This window comes from Peromyscus californicus, unplaced genomic scaffold, assembly GCF_007827085.1.
Source record: "Peromyscus californicus insignis strain IS unplaced genomic scaffold, ASM782708v3 Scaffold_5__1_contigs__length_169319896, whole genome shotgun sequence".
Classification (NCBI taxonomy): Eukaryota; Metazoa; Chordata; class Mammalia; order Rodentia; family Cricetidae; genus Peromyscus; species Peromyscus californicus.
The window spans coordinates 144,445,568-144,461,811 of record NW_026294573.1 but is presented as its reverse complement, the minus strand read 5'-3'; positions in this window follow the sequence as shown (position 1 = coordinate 144,461,811).

The window sequence follows — 16,244 nt, the reverse complement described above, 5'->3', positions numbered from 1 at the left end:
TAGACCGACAGACAGACAGACAGACAGACACACACACACACACACACACACACACACACACACAAATGACAAATATTTTGTTTGTTTTGTTTCAGGGGTTTTTGTTTTGTTTTTTGTTTGTTTGTTTGTTTGTTTGTTTGAGACAGGGTTTCTCTGTGTAACAGTCCTGGATGTCCTGAAACTTGATTTTTAGACCAGGCTGGCCTCAAACTCATAGAAATCTGCCTGCGTCTGCCTCTTGAGTGCTGAGATTAAAGGTGAGAGCCACCATGGCCTGGCTTTTTTTTTTTTTATAACAAATTTTTTTTTAAAAAATTTTCATTTGACTTTATTTTATGTGCATTGGTATGAGGGTGTTGGATCCCCTGGGACTGGATTCCAGACAGTTGTGAGCTGCTTTGTGGGTGCTGGAAACTGAACCTGGGTCCTCTAGAAGAGCAGCTAGTGCACTAAACCGCTGAGCCATCTCTCCAGCCCCATAACAAAAATTTTACCTCACGAGACAATTGAATAAATTTGATCTCATGGGATATTTTATAACAAATATATTAGTTTAATTCCTAAGCATATTAATGGTTTTGTGGTTAAAGTTTTTAACTGACTCTTTTTTTTTTTTTGAGACAGGGTCTAGAACTTAATATGTAGACAGTGCCGGCTTTGAACTTGTAATCCTCCTGCCTCCATTTCTTCTGAATATCCTACCACCATGTACCACCATGGCCAGCTTTAAAGGGAAACTAGAGAGACAGGTTTTGACAATGTAAGTGCTGAGAACTGAACTCGCACATTGGAAGATGAGAAAGCACCTTTAACAGTCTCTCTCCAGACTGAGTCCTAGTGTGTGGGTTTGTTGTTGCTGCTTGTGGTTTGGTTTGGTTTTTAATTTTTTTGAGACAGGGTTTCTCTGTGCAGCCCTGGATGTCCTGGAACTCACTCTGTAGACCTGGCTAGCCTCGAACTTAGAGATCCACCTGTCTCTGTTTCCCGAGTGCTGGGATTAAAGTTGTGGGCCACCACCGCCCATTGGGTTTGCTGCTTTTTAAACTTTTATCAGCATTGATTAATTGTACAAGCCAATGCATTTCATTATGACATTTCATATTTGTATATAATATACTTTGATCGTAAGATCCAAAGGATTAGGACGTCTGCTACGAGATAGTGTTCTCTATATATGACAGGGAAGCTGTACCCTTGTACCCTCAACAAGATGGTAGCCTAAGCAAGTCTTGAACAATGACACCACCGGTTGACATGCCAGGGTGGATGGAGGAAATCTCACAAGGCCCCACCCATAGATGAAGAACTGCAGGCAATTAGTGATTGCTGAGAAAGGGAGACTCAGCCTTCCCAGTGAGGAGCCCTGAGTCCTGTTTTTTAAGATGTGTACTGACATACAGTCATTGCTGCTTATGTGCCAGGAAGATAGCCTGAGAAGAACATCATTACACAATCTGTCATCGGTGAACCTCACAGCTGGTAGACACAGCGACCTAGAGGGTCTAAGTCTGTCATCCAGCACAGCCTCTTGATGCAACTAACAGGCGTGGTCATCGGGAGAAGTGGGAGGCTGCTGCTGACTCCTCACATGCTGCTTCACACTAGCTTTCCTCCTTGAGTGCGAGCATGTACTAAATCAACACTAGAAAGCCAACACACAGATCAGTAACAATGGCTGATTACTATAACCAAGTGTTTATGTCCTGACCATAACTGTAGATGCTAAGCTATTTTTTGAGACAGAATCCCCCTATGAAGCCTGCACAGGTCTTGAACTTGAGCTCTCCCTTCACTATTACTCCTAGTATATCTCTCTATCCTTCCTTCCCTCCCTCCCTCTTCTTTCCAGTGCTGGGGATCAAACCCAGGACCCTGCACAGGCTAGGCAAGTGCTCTGCCACTGAACTACGTCCCACCCCTTCCTGTACTGGCAGAACAGTAGATACATTTGCATCAGCATCACCACAACACTTAAGCAATACATTGTACTATGACATCCTAGGTAGCAGGCTTCTCTCAGCTCTATTCTGATCTCATGAGACCATGCACATATGTGCTGTTTGGTGATGGCTGGGTTGTCATGCCACACATGACTGTACTTAGAGCTGAGCTGGTGTGACCCTGGGGTTTGCTTTAACATAGTCCAGCATGGGTGTGGAAGGGGAATGGTGGGGCCCAGATGAAAGAGAGACCATACATTGATGTTAGTTGGGTTATAATACCTAGGGAGGGTGTCAACATTACACATTCCTTTCTACTTCTGTGTGTGTTTTGTTTCATTATAAAAAGTGAGTGAGGCCATTTGAAAGTCAAGCACTTCCCTGTGGAAGTAAAGTGTAGAGACAGTGCAGACATGGAGCCTGAGAAAGGCTCCTAACGCAGCTAAAGTCCAGAGCAGACAAACCTCAGTTGTCTGGAAGAGGAATGGGAAGCTCTGCTGATGAAACATTGATGTGCTGGATTTGAGTCTAGCTGTGGCCTACTGGCTTTGTCAGCCTGAGCTCATCTCTTACCTCCAAACATCTCCAAGGCCCCGTGTCCTTACTTACCTGTGAAGCAGAGAGGGTTGTTGCATCACCCATACTGAACTCATGAATGGCTAAATGAAGCCATGCACAAAAATCACCACTTTCTGCCCCAAACAAATCAAGTGTTCAATGGCAGTGTGGATGTTTCATTTCTGAAAAGAATGGTCACAAGAAACAGAACTAGGGTGTGAAGTGTGACAGAAGGCAACAGAAAACTGATGGACGTGGTAATGGTGCCATGATGGAATTGAGGAAACTGATGCCTTCATCGGCCTAGGTTATCTGGAGGTCATGATGACATCATTGTGTTCGACTCATGAAGATGTGCAGAATGCAACCAGACGACAGCGAATTAAGCTAGAAGCACTAGTGGCAAGGGGAACAGTGGAAGCTGTGTCTTTCCTTATTTGGTGATGAAAGGGACTGGGCGGCCCTTTTGCAGGAGGATGGGAGCTGAGGGGCCGGAGACACTGTCCTCAGCCAAGGTAGAGCGGGGGAGTTGGTCCTGCAGCGGGCTCCGAAACTGCTGGAAATTGATTTACAGTGAAAAGGCTCGACAGATAAAACCCGGAGAAAGTTATGGAAGGAATCTGGGTTTCTGAGGACTTGGTGGACGGGTGTTTGAGCACAGGACATGATGTTACACTGTGGCTGATCCAACAACGGTGGACAGAGCAGGTCCTGAGGAGCACAGGATGGGTTCCCCTAGTGTCAGACAGGCAAGCAGGTGGCAGTCTCTCCTCTGTCCTGCTGAGGAGAATCTTCTGTGGCCTTTGAAGTCACCTCCTTTTATGTGACAGGAAAAAGGTGTGAATTAATCTGCTCCCTGTGGGCCGTGGTGGAATAGAGCCCCCCAGCCGCTGGAGGTGGAACTGCAGATGTCTGATATTTGCAGAGCTAGAAGGAGCCCTGCCCCCAAAGCCGAGGGGAGACACAGTTCAAAGAAAATGCAGCCAGCGGCATGCAGAGGCCATGATGAAGTGTTCAAAGGGAAGCACTTTTGTAATCACCGTTCTCTTCTCTCTCCTCAACTCTTCTATTTCCATTCAGCCTCACACCGCGTCTGAGTTTCATCGTAATGTTAAGGCCAAAGTGCTGGTTAAGGCAGGGAAACCGCAATCTGGAAAGGTATTCACTTCTTTGTGTTAAAAATACTCCAGACTTCACAGCTTCTGGTAAGGGTAAGAGCTGGGAAGAATACATTGAAATCTACTTTTGTCTAGATTATTCTCTGTATCTCTCTGTCTCTGTCTCTCTGCCTGCCCCTAAACCCTCCCCTCCCCTGAAAAGACAGCAAATGGCCTTACACATGCAAAGAGAACCCTCCAAACTACATCTCCAACTCTTTTTACTTCTTAAAATTTTGAGACGACATCTCACTAAGTTGCCAAGGCAGGTCTTGAATTTTGATTTCTACTGCTGTAGCTCCCCAAGTAGCACAGATCACAAATCTGCACCACCATGCCCAACTTCAGATCTCTTTGAAAACAAAAGCATGGCTTACCTACGCTTTTGTTCCTAAATATTCATGCACCTCCCCTGGATAGAATGCTTGGCTGGGGACATAAGGACTGTATACCCCAGTCTCTCATAACTAGTTAGGACTGATGTAAGAAAAAATAATGATTCTGAGCTTCTGGGGGGACTTTCTGGAAAGACAGTGTATACCTTGTTCTAATCTACTGTCTAGAATTTGAGTCTAGCCTTCATCTGGGCCACAAGGACAGCGGCCAACGTTGGGATAAGACAGTGAGGCTGTAATTAAGACATGGCATAGAGACACATCTGAGCGGCACTCTCTAGCCTTGAATTTGTATGGGACGAGGATAGACTTTTTTGCCAGCTGTTTGGGAGGCTGAGGCAGGAGAACCACTTGAGCCCATAAATTGGAGACTAACCTGGGCAACAGAGTGAAAACAATTTCATAAAACAAAATCAGCAATAAAAACATTTTTCTTTCTTCCTTCCTTCCTTCCTTTCTTTCTTTCTTTCTTTCTTTCTTTCTTTCTTTCTTTCTTTCTTTCTTTCTTTCTTTCTTCCTTTCTTCCTTCCTTTCTTTCTTTCTTTTTTTACAGACAGTATTTCTCTGAGTTGCCCTAGCTGTCCTGGAACTCACTCTGTACACCAGGCTGGCCTCAAACTAAAGGTGTGTGCCACCACCCCCTGCCTCAAAATGCTCTATTTTTATGCTAATATTGTTTCAGGATTGCAGCCAACCTTACTCTAATTGGTATATTAAGTATTAAATTAACTACTTATTGGGGAGCTTAAAAAGGTAGCGATATTAGTAAGAACATAATAGACTTGAAGAACCAACATTTTAGCTAAATTATCGCCAATTAGACCAAACCTATAAAAATATCTAATTTTTTTTTGGATACAGGGTCTTCCTACATAGTCCTAGCTGGCCAAGAACTCACTATGTAAGCCAGGCTAACCTAGAATTTGCGGAGACCCACCTGCCTCTGCTTCCCAAGTGCTGAAATTAAAGACAAGTGACACTCACGCCGCCCATCCCTAAACTAGAAGCTGGATCCAGTGGATAAGCACTTGCAAAGCAAAAATTATTCTTGTACAATGGAGTCTCGCTAGGTATACAAACCACTCTTAAGGACAACTCCCATGCCCAGCAGTAGAGGGTCAACGTAAAATGAACTCGATGGCATTTTTGTAAGTTTGTTGTCCCATAATGCTTTGTCTGAGCATTAATTTTTTTCTCTTTTCCTTACAGGTCTTTTGCAGATACATCAGATTCTGCTGTTGTGTTTTTGCAGGATGTCTGTGTGTGCAAACCTGTGTGCTGCATCTCTGTGCTTCTTGTGCTTTTTCTTTGGCTCTTTTTCTTCTCTTTGTTTTATTCTGTTCTGGTTTGTTTGTTTTTATTTTATCTGATTGTATTATTATTATTACTATTTGTAGATGCCTGTTTGTATTCTAATGAAGGAAAGAGAAAAAAAGGTGTGGAGTTGGGGGGATCTGGGAGGACTTGGGAGAGGGGAAACCATCATCAGAATATATTGTCTGAAAAAAATTTATTTTCAATTAAAAAAAAGATATGTGCTACTATGCCTGGAAAAAAAATGTCTTCTTATTCAACCAATATTTGCTGTGTTGGGCTCTGTGTCTAAGGATGCACAAACTAATGTGAGCTCCCTGATACCACAAGTCTCATAGGGTAGACCTAGAGAGGGCTATGACAATATCTCCTCACAAGGCCAGAATGAGAGCCAGGGAATACGACCTCAGAGCTGAGGTTTCCGTGGAGACTAGAAGAACAAATGGAAGTTTGTCAGACAGAAAGAGAAGAGGTTGTGGTGACGCTCAGTGGTCACATCTGCCCTTAGCACTCACAGGCCCTGGGTTCCATCCTTAACACAGAAGGGGAAAGGAAGAAGGGGAGGGGAAGGGAGGAGGGAAGAGGAAAGAGAGGAGAGCATTCTAGACAGTGGATCTGCTAGAATGGAAACTTGGAACAGAGGGACCCTTAGCAATTTTGTTCACATAGAACCATGCTAGAATATGACAAATTGTCTTCTTCCATGTGGTGTGGCTCTAGGACATTGGTCATAAACCTGCAGGTCATGACCCTTTGGGGCTGAACGATCCTTTTACAGGGGTTGCCTAAGACTATCAGAAAACACAGATATTTACTTACAATTCATAACAGCAGCAAAATTACAGTTATGAAGTAGCAACAAAAATAATTTTGTGGTTGGGGGTCACCACAACACGAGGAATTGTATTAAAGGGTCACAGCATTAGGAAGGTTGGGAACCACTGCTCTGAGAGCTACCTGAGGTGCAGTGGAATGAAGAGCCAGGAGAGCCAAGCTTAGACGAGTAGATGAGAATGTCCCCAAAGAAGGTGCAGGCAAGGACCAAGGAGTCTCATGTCGTGTGGCCGATCATGAGATTGCACTGTGTTGTGACATTGCTACAATGTTCAAGAGCTTACGAGACAGAGAGAATGGATGGAGAAGGGAGAGGACCATGGTGAGGCATCAGGATGGGCAGCCACTGCAGGAGAAGCTGAGAAAATAGTTTCCACAAAGTCCAAAGGCAGCAGTAATACAATCAGAGGTATTTGGTGAAGACAGGAAGCTGTGGTCACAGCTGCCAATAATAGCTTTTCAGAAATGGGATAGGTCCAGGTGATGCCATCTGTGGGCATAGGAGATGGGTGCGGGGTTGGAACATCAGCTCCCAAGTGGTCAGAAAGACATGGCAGAGCTTTTCTTGGGCCATGCTGGAGCCATGCAGATACCAGAAAAGGTCCAAAATGTGCTGGAGGCCCAATGAGAACCATTCCTGGGAAGCACTATGGCAGGGGTTCAATGTCTGAGGAGTGACTAAGATTGGATGGATGTCACACTATCCCTCAGCAAGGGCGGGGCGAAGCCTTAGGCGGGCCTACTGTGTGCTCCACACTTGTTTAACACTTTTCAGTACAATCAAGCATACATCACACATTTGCCACTTTTAGCTACACCAAGTGTTGGGTTCCGTGGCATTAATTATACCCATTATTGTATAAACTGTCATCACTATTCATTTCCATAACATTTTCATTATCTCTAACTAAATAAATTCATTATCTTCACCCACTAAAAGAAAAGTTCCCATTTCCCCCCTCTTTGTGCTCCCTAGTCATCATATTTTCATTCCTATCTCTGAATTTTCCCTTTCCAGGTACCTTATCTATGTGGAACCACACAAAATGGTGCGTGTGTGTGTGTGTGTGTGTGTGTGTGTGTGTGTGTGTGTGTGTGTGTGTGAGAGAGAGAGAGAGAGAGAGAAAGAGAGAGAGAGAGAGAGGACTGAACCCATGGCCTTATGCATGTCATATAAAAATTCTCCCACTGAGCTATATCCCTAGCCCAATCTACCCTTTGAGTGTGGCTTATTTCACTTCTCTTGATCTCCTCAAGGTTTGCCCATATTATCAGCACATGAGAATGTCACTTCATTCTAAAGCTGACAAATGTTTCCCTGTATGGACATAGTGAATCTCACCTATCCATTCATCCACGCATGGACATCTGGGTTATTTCCATGTTTGAAGGCTACAGAATTTGTGTCCACTTATTAATTACAGTGAATGAGGAGCAGACTGGGGAGGAAATCAGCAGGGGAGGAAGAAGCCCAGGGTTTGGAGGGTGTCACCCATCATCTTCTGGAAAAAACATGGAAAATGAAGTCTGTTGAAGATGTGAGTGGCTCAAAGATTCAGAGAACTCAAGTCTTTTGACTTCATATCTCCTTTTCTTTCTAGTACCCATGCTTACCCCCTAGGCAGCATGGGCACTGCTAAGCTCCACAGGAGGCGGCGGGAATGAGGACAGTACTGGGGGAACACATCCCAGAAGCGAGACAGAGGGGCCTGCAAGCATAAAGTCCGAGTGGTGTGGCAGTCGTTGAAAGGGGCTAATGCCAAGTAAGGCTGTCACGTTGTCCTTAGGCCACCTCTCTGTGTCACTGAGCCATTCTGTACCTGCTCCATTGCTGTTTGCAGTCCCTCCCCTATGTGTACATCTTAGTGCATTTCTTGGTCTCTCCAGGGTGATAGCAGTCTCTGCTATCTACCCCCTCCTAAGGAGATTTGCATTCGAAGAGGTTAGAAAACAGAAAACTGGTCAGGCATAGTGGCTGGCGCAGGCCTTTAATCCCAGCACTTGGGAGGCAGAAGCATGTGAGTTCCAGGTCAGCCTGGTCTACATAGTGAGTTCCAGGACAGCCAGAACTACACAGTGAGACCCTGTCTTGAAAGAAAAATAAACAAAGCAAAAACCAAACCAAAATGAAACAGAAGAAAACAAGAAAACTGAAAACTCTGGAACAGTAAAGGATGAGACTAGAATTGTGGAGAGCAGGTGAGGTGGTGATGGGCAGGCAGGAGTCCTCCACTGCTTGCTGACAGAGCCTGTTGGAAACGGCACAATGAAGCAGTCGGGGAGAGTGCCCACTCAGCTCTCCTTTCCTTGCAAAAATAGCTCAGCACCAGGGAGTGGCTCCCACCGGCAACCCCAGCACTGAGGCAGAATCCAAGGCCAGCCAGGGCTACCTAGAAAGCCTGGGGACCGTTTGGGCAAGACCTTGTCTCAAAACAGTCAGACGAATTAATAGGAAATAACAACAAAAGAATCAAAGTTCGCCGGGCGGTGGTAGCGCACGCCTTTAATCCCAGCACTCGGGAGGCAGAGCCAGGCAGATCTCTGGGCTACAGAGTGAGCTCTAGGAAAGGTGCAAAGCTACACAGAGAAACCCTGTCTCAAAACAACAACAACAAAAAAAAAACCCCAAAAAAAGAAAAAAAAAAGAATCAAAGTTCAAAGTTCACAGATGTGCTCGGGCTTGCTGTTGCTGTTGCTGTTGCTTGGTTTTCTTTTTCACAACTCTATTTTGCTTCCTTTAGAAAATACATCTTAGCCTAGTGTAGTGGCATGCCACACCTTTAATCCCAGCACTCAGGAGGCAGAGGCAGGCAGGTCTCTGTGAATTTAAGGCCAGCTTTGTCAACACAGTGAGTTCCAGGACAGCCAGAGCTGTGTAGAAAGACCTGTTTAAAAAAAAAAAAACTGCCGGGCGGTGGTGGCGCACGCCTTTAATCCCAGCATTTGGGAGGCAGAGGCAGGCGGATCTTTGTGAGTTCAAGGCCAGCCTGGTCTAGATGAGCGAGATCCAGGAAAGGCGCAAAGCTGCACAGAGAAACCCTGTCTCGAAAAACCTAAAAAAAAAAAACAAAAAACAAAAAAAACTAAGAAAATAATATATATTTACTTCACTATGTATATAGTGTATATATAGTGTGTACATATGTATATACATATCCATATATACAGAGCACAGCACAGCACTTGGAGGATTAGCTGCTGGCTAAAGATTTCCAACTTGGGTGCAGGGCTAAGGAGAGCAGAGGTACTGCCTTCACAGCTGCTTTGCTCCTGTCCCCCTGTTTACCACAGGTCAGGGGCAGCCCGTGGACACTGTCAATGAGGCCATCTTCCCTTCCTAGCCTTTGGTGGCGAACACTGGACGAGTCAGACTTCACTAACATTTGTCCCCTCACACATACAATCATGCTCTCGCTCTTGTAGACTACTAAGAGCACCACAAAATCAAGACTCTCAGAGTTCTCTGGACACTTACTGAAATGATTTGGGGAGTAGAGTACCCCAATTCCTTTAGCACCAGTTATCATCTATGAGGGAGCACAACTCTGGTTCAAGATCTTGGTTGGGGAAAGGTAATTCATTTATTTCCTTAGAATACTTTCTGCTTTGCTCCTAGATAGTATAGGTGTCCAGTCATGGGTCCCTCTGTGACAGCAGCACTCTGATATTCATTGTTGAGTGATTTTGTCCTTATGTGAGTGTCATAGAGTATGCTTACACAGGCTAAGAAAGCGACCACACTGCTATGCGATACAGACTACCGGACCACCACTGAATTACACATGATCTTCTGTAGACTAAAACACCACTGTTTGGTGAGTAATATGGACACGCGTATATTTATATGTTCATTGCTTTCATTGCTCCTGTGAAATACAAATGTCCCTAAGTCCAAAGTGGGATGTGCAGAGTGCCAGTGGCTGGTATTTCTCCAGATGCTGAGGTGTACAGTGTTCATTACCCTCAGTGGATTGTCAACTTAGTACTGTGAGACAATCCAGAAGGCAGAAAGATGAAGACTGTTATTATTTATGTCGATTTCACACAAACTAGAGTCACCTGGAAAAGGAAACTTCACTTGAGGAACTGCTTCCACCAGACTGACCTGTGGACATGTCTGTGGGACATATTCTCTCTCTCTCTCTCTCTCTCTCTCTCTCTCTCTCTCTCTCTCCCTCTCTCTCTCTCTCCCTCTCTCTCCCTCTCTTTCCATATCTCTCTCTCTCTCTCTCTCTCTCTCTCTCTCTCTCTCTCTCTCTCCCTCCCTCCCTCCCTCCCTCCCTCCCTCCCTCCCTCTCTCTCTCTCTCTCTCTCTCTCTCTCTCTCTCTCTCTCTCTTTCTGGAACAGGGTTTCTCTGTGTAACCCTGGCTGTCCTGGAACTTGCTCTGTAGACAAGGCTAGCCTCAAACTCAGGGATCTTCCAGTCTCTGTCCCCTGAGTGCTGGACTAAAGGCTTGTACCACAACCCCTGGCTCTCTGCAGGTATCTCTTGAATGATGATTGATGCCCAGCCTACTATGGATTGTGATTTCCTTGGCCAGGTGGTCCTAGAGTGTATAAGAAAGCGCCAGGCGGTGGTGGCGCACGCCTTTAATCCCAGCACTCGGGAGGCAGAGGCAGGCGGATCTCTGTGAGTTCGAGGCCAGCCTGGTCTACAGCGCGAGATCCAGGAAAGGCACAAAGCTACACAGAGAAACCCTGTCTCGAAAAAACAAAACAAAACAAAACAAAAAACAAAAAAAAAAAAAAAAAAAAAAAGAAAGCATGATGGCCAGGTGGTGGTGGTGCACACCTTTGATCCTAGCATTCAGGAAGCAGAGACAGGTGGGTTTCTGAGTTTAAGGCCAGACCGGTCTACAGACTGAGTTCTTCAGGACAGCTCGAGAGTGCTACACAGAGGAACCTTGTCTCAAAAAAAAATAAAATAAAAAATAAAAACCAAGCAAATGAAAAAAAGAAAAGAAAAAGAAGGAAGGAAGAAGGAAGGAAGGAAGGAAGGATGAGCATGGGAAGCAAGCCAGTAAGTGGCATTCTTCAGTGTCTCTAGTTTGTCTCCATGTTCCTGCCTTGGCTTTCCTTGGCAACGGACTGTAATCTAAAAGCCAACTAAACTCTTTCCTGCCCAGGCTGCTTTTGGTCAAGGGGGTTTTCACAGTAACAGGAAAAGTAACCAGGACAAAGAACACGAATGGAGCTGGCTACCTCAGACCCCAGATAGTTTCAGTTACTCTGTGGGTGCTGGGAATTGAACCAGGGTCCTCTGGAACAGCAGTCAGTGCTTTTAACCACTGAACCATCTCTCCAGCCCAAGAAGCCATTTTTTAGGCATCATTTTGCTTGTATCATCTATTTATAGCAATCATTTAGAATGTTCTGTATGACCAGATAAGATACATACTTGAATTTTTTTCTGTAGAAGTAGTAAATAATCATAATGCATAGTTCTGCTTTAAATGTTGCTTTTAACTATAACATTTAAATAAGTGAGGCCATAGACGATCTTAAAGCTGTAATAGCTTGTGAGCATGGAAACATTCACTTCTTTGTACTTTTTCCAAGCTTAAATTACATTACCACTTGACTTTTGATTCTCATGTCTCCTGTGCTTATTATTTTTTGTAACAAACGCTCTCCCTTCTTTTTCACCTGTATTTTCAAACTAAAAAGTCTATTCTTTGCACGAAAGTGTAACAAAGTCAACAAGTTAGTTGAACTACTAAGAGAAAGTCATTTGGGGGCCAAGGAACAATCAGCAGTGCTAATGTCTTATTCCCTTACCTTCTCAGAGGTCCTCAACCTTTCTAACACTGAGACCCTTTAATACAGTTCCTCATGTTGTAGCGACCCCCAACCATAAAATTATTTTCGTTGCTACTTCATAACTGTAACTTTGCTACTGTTATGAGTCATAATGTAAATATCTGTGTTTCCCGATGGTCTTAGGCAACCCCTGTTGAAAAGGTCGTTTGATCCGGGGGTCGTGACCCACAGGTTGAGAATCACTGCTTATAAATATTCCATTGCTCAACAAAGAATTCTTGTTTAGCTTTACTGGAAAATGAGTAGCAGGGCCATATTTAAAGATACTACAGTGTTGCAGGCAGGTATGTCAGCATGGCTACCTGAGAGAGCACAGGAAAACGAGAGCTTCAACTTGTTACACTGACATTTCATACTAAGCGGAAATTTTAAAGGGTACCTGAATATTTTTTCAAATGCAATGCTAAGGCAATTTCTTAACATATTGGTAGTTGTTGCACCAAGCAATCACAAACAAAGAACTAGAACTCGCAGCTCGACACTTCTCTTCCATTCCTTCCCTGAGTCATTACTGGAGCATAAGTTTCAGCTGAATTTTAAACTTTCAATCCGAGCTTAAAATGAGCATTTCTCCCCATCGGCATGGACCATCAAGCTTCAGCCCGGAAATTTATTTTATGAACCACACACATCGTTGCTAAGAGATTTACAATTTCGATATAATTTGTTTTAAAACTTGTATCATGTTACATAAAATTTCTTATAAACTTGTAATCTAGCACTCCAAAAAGAAAAATACAGCAATATATAAATATATTGACGACCCACAATATCTAAGGCAGTTTGCTGGTTTCCCGTGCTCATCAGTGTGTATGCTAATAGGGTTATTATCCTCTGACCAAACACTGCCAAGATCATCCTAGAAACTGGGAACAATGGTGAGCAGGCAGCTGCGATGGGCTGGAGTTGGATAAAGCAGCCAGAGGGGAGGTCCGGACCCTGCAGTACTGAGGGGCTAAGGGCAGGGCTGCGTTGGAAATCCCTAGTCTTCATTTGGGGTAAGAGAAGGAAGCCACCACTCTAGACCAGAAGACAGTGAGGTACGGCAGCAGCAGGAGCGTCGTACCGAAACGGAAAGCAATTTCAGGTTGGCTGCAATAGGAGGAAGATTAGAACCAAACCTCGGCTAAAACACCCAGCAGATAGAACATTAGGTGCAGCTTGTAAAGCTAATTTTAAGAGAAGGGACTTTATCCTGAGGGCCACAGGGATTTCTTTAAAAGATTTAAAACGAGAGGGAAGCGATCGGATGAAAATGAACGCATTCATTTAGCCCACTGTGGCGGTGAGAAAGAGGTAAAGACGCAGGCCGCGCGCAGTGGGCAGGTAACTGCGGGGATCCGGGTGGAAACGCCAGGGGCGCGCACCGGAGCCGCGGGAGCCACGAGCAGACGTGCGGACGAAACGGATTCCGGGGCTGGATGAGTTGGCGCGAAGGGCTGATGACCGGGCAGGAAAGAGGCCATGGCTGAGGTGCGAAACGTGGGAGGTCTGAAGACAGGTGCTGAGCTCCGGGTAAAAGACATTTCCAGCCTCCACGTGAAATCGCTTGGATTTCAGGACAGGTGGTCTGGAAGCAGGAGGGCGCATTGCGCGTGGACCAGACCTTCGAGAGAGCCGCCAGCAAAGCCGGGCCGCACTTATTTTCCTTTTCTTCAAAAATACCCGGAATCCCAAGACCTGCAGTGAGATAGGTAGGGGGTCCCAGCGCTCTGATTTGGGGAGGGGAAATGAGATTTCGGGGTAGGGAGCTGTTTACCATTACCTCACCGCGAATCCTGGAAATAACCCTTCAACCCACACCCCCCGGTGTCGCCCACAAATTAACTCAGTGCATCCGAGTGTTGATACAGAATCTTGATCTTTTCTTTCCTGGAACAGTATTTCATAGAAATGGGTTTGGTTTTAAAATGTGCCGTGCTCCTTTCTCCCAACTCCTGTATTTAAACATTAGGGTGACCAACTTTCAATTTTAATAAATATCGCACTAAAAATACGCAACCACTTTCAAAACACCGGAACGGGAGACGGCCATACTCCACCAGAGCGTGCAAACTTTCCAAATTTTTGACCGTGGCAGGTTATTGGCCTCGCCTACGAACTCCGCGAGCGTCCCTAGTTTGCCAAGCCAGGGACGGAGACAGCACGTCCTCACCGCACCACCGGCTCCGCCCCCGACCAACGCTAGCAGGTCCCCCCCATGCCACGCCCCTGGCCCCGCCCACTCCAGAACTCGGGGGGCGGGCACGGGATGCCCTACGCTGATTGGCTGGCTCCTCATAGCCCCGCCCCAGAGCGCGCGCAGGAAGTTGGGCGGGCGCGCGCTGCGCGGTGACCCTCGTTCGGGCCCCGGCCGAGGCGCCCTTGAGCTGCTTCGGGACAACCTCGGTCCCGAGGCCCCTCCTGTCCCATTCCCAGCCTCGCGGGCCGCCGGGCAATGGCCGAGGACGCCGCCCGCGGTGCCCGGATGTCGCAGTCCGGGGAACGCGGGCTTAAAGGACCTGCGCTCCCCGCGACCGTCCTGGGCGGCCTGAGGCCCGGCTTCCGCAGCCGGCCGGTCCCTGTGATTGGCGGAGGCGCAGAGAATGCTGGACGTCGTTGGTCCCGCCCTTCCCGGGTCAAAATGGTGCGGGCGAGGCCCTGCCCCGGACGGCCCCTGCCCTTCGAGCTGGGGACCCCAGAGAGAGAACGCTAACTTGTTTGAGATCGCGGACTGGGGCCATGGCGTCGAGGTGCAGTTTAAAAATACGCACTCGTCTTCAACAAGGCAATAAAATTATTGTGTTCAACATAAAGGTTTCCTTTAAAATAGGTATTAAGGGAAATCAAAGGAGCCAACTTGTAAAAACAACTCGTTTTGTCTTTACAATTAGGTAGAACCTGTGACAGTTCATTTGATTAGGCAAAATTAACTAGTCTATAAAAAAAGGTGTGTGTGTGTGTGTGAGTGCATAGATGTAGAGGTAGGTATATCTCCTTGTCTTGATAATACAGATTTTCTACTCGGGTAAAACTAAAACTAGGCTGAATAGCTTTCTGAGTTTGTTTCCACTGTTAAAATACCCGGATTCTGATTCTAGACTTAAATTTATGATGTGCTTTTGTTTCTCAAATTCTTAGGATAGGTGAGACCTTTTAAAAATCCCCTAAAATTACATTACTTGGATTGTTTTTGGAGAACATATGGAAATTGTTTTAAGTGTGTTTCTAATCATCTGAGTCTCGTGTCGGAGTAAAGGGAAACTAGAAAGTACCAAAGTACCATTAGTGGGCAATGAGAAAGGATTTTCTTTTTCCCTGAACAACATTTTCTAGGTACTGGAACAATAAGATAAAGGATAGTCTGGGGAGAACACTGACCAATGACAGTATGGGTATGTATGTATGAAATGCCATAGTGAAACTCAACATTGTGTGTGCTAACTTTAAAAATTAATAAAAATGACTGATCTTTCTATTTAATTCCAAATATCAAATTAGTCGATTTTGTTTAAAATGAAGGAGTGGAAAGATAATGAAGAAATGAAGAAGAGAAACTCAGGGGATAAGAGACAGACAAATGGGAAATGTTCAGAGAACTTTGAATAAGCTCAGTATTTCCTTGTTAAGAAAGAGGATAGAGGATAAATCATTGGAGAGTTAAAAACAGGCTTGTATTGATACAGTTTTTACCTTCAGCTTCAGGCCTCCTTCAAAAGCATAAAATAACATGATTTCACTTAATTGAATACACAAGAATTAAAGACTTGGACATGACAAAGGCAGGAACAGAAAGAAGCCTCCAGAAAAGAAGATGAAGTTAATGACATGCTTCATTCTAAGAGACATGAGCTCATTTCCTGTTAGATTCCTACCAAATGAGATTTGATGCTAAATAAATTTATCTTACAGACCCTTCCTTAAATCTGTGCTGGCATGTGGGGGCAGGCATGGAAAATGGAAGAGGTAAGAGGTGTAAGGGAAAACTTAAAACGTTGTGTGGTTTCCTCGAATAGCGGTCTTGGTCTCCTCATCCTCAGCCGTTATACTATGGGGATGAACAAAAAGGCAGAAGTGGACAGTGGAGATGGCTCAGTGCCGGAAGGCACCTGCCGTTCCGCCTGATGATCTGAGTCTGACCCATGGGACTCTCAGGTTGGAAGAGAAAATGACCCCTGTGAAATTGTCCTGTCTCTTCCTCATGCTCACCATGGCGTGGGCACGCACACACACACTTCCTAATTTT